The 366-nt window shown below is 42.3% G+C and overlaps 1 protein-coding gene across 1 annotated transcript in view; it reads right to left on the bottom strand.

Annotated features, from left to right (window-relative positions):
* Positions 1–366, bottom strand: part of LOC119591186 (tRNA pseudouridine synthase-like 1) — an 11,063-nt gene that overhangs the window by 9,977 nt on the left and 720 nt on the right.

Genomic DNA, 366 nt, shown 5'->3' with positions numbered 1-366 from the left:
TCAAGACACATACTGCATCAATCTTTATTATTATTACAATCCAAGATATGGGCTGGGAAACACAAGTTTACCCCACTCTCCACACAACTTTTCAGCAAGCAAGGTTTAAACATGGCAGTACGCCTACTTCTAAAGCCACAAAGCCACATCTGGCTTGAGATTCATGCAGTGCTGAAGCAGATGGCAGCTTTGAATGGAGTACTGAGTGTTCATACTGTCTCACTGTCACACCTCCGGGATCACAGTTTCCTTAGCAATATTACTGGCTTTTTGCCTCTCCTTTCCTTCTCAGGCCCTGATCTGCCATGGCATTTATAACATGCCATCCCTGCACAATGAGTTAAATTATTGAAAATCCTTTTTCAT

The sequence above is a fragment of the Penaeus monodon genome, chromosome 28 (assembly GCF_015228065.2).
Source record: "Penaeus monodon isolate SGIC_2016 chromosome 28, NSTDA_Pmon_1, whole genome shotgun sequence".
NCBI lineage: Eukaryota > Metazoa > Arthropoda > Malacostraca > Decapoda > Penaeidae > Penaeus > Penaeus monodon.
This window is presented reverse-complemented; position numbering and strand designations above follow the sequence as displayed.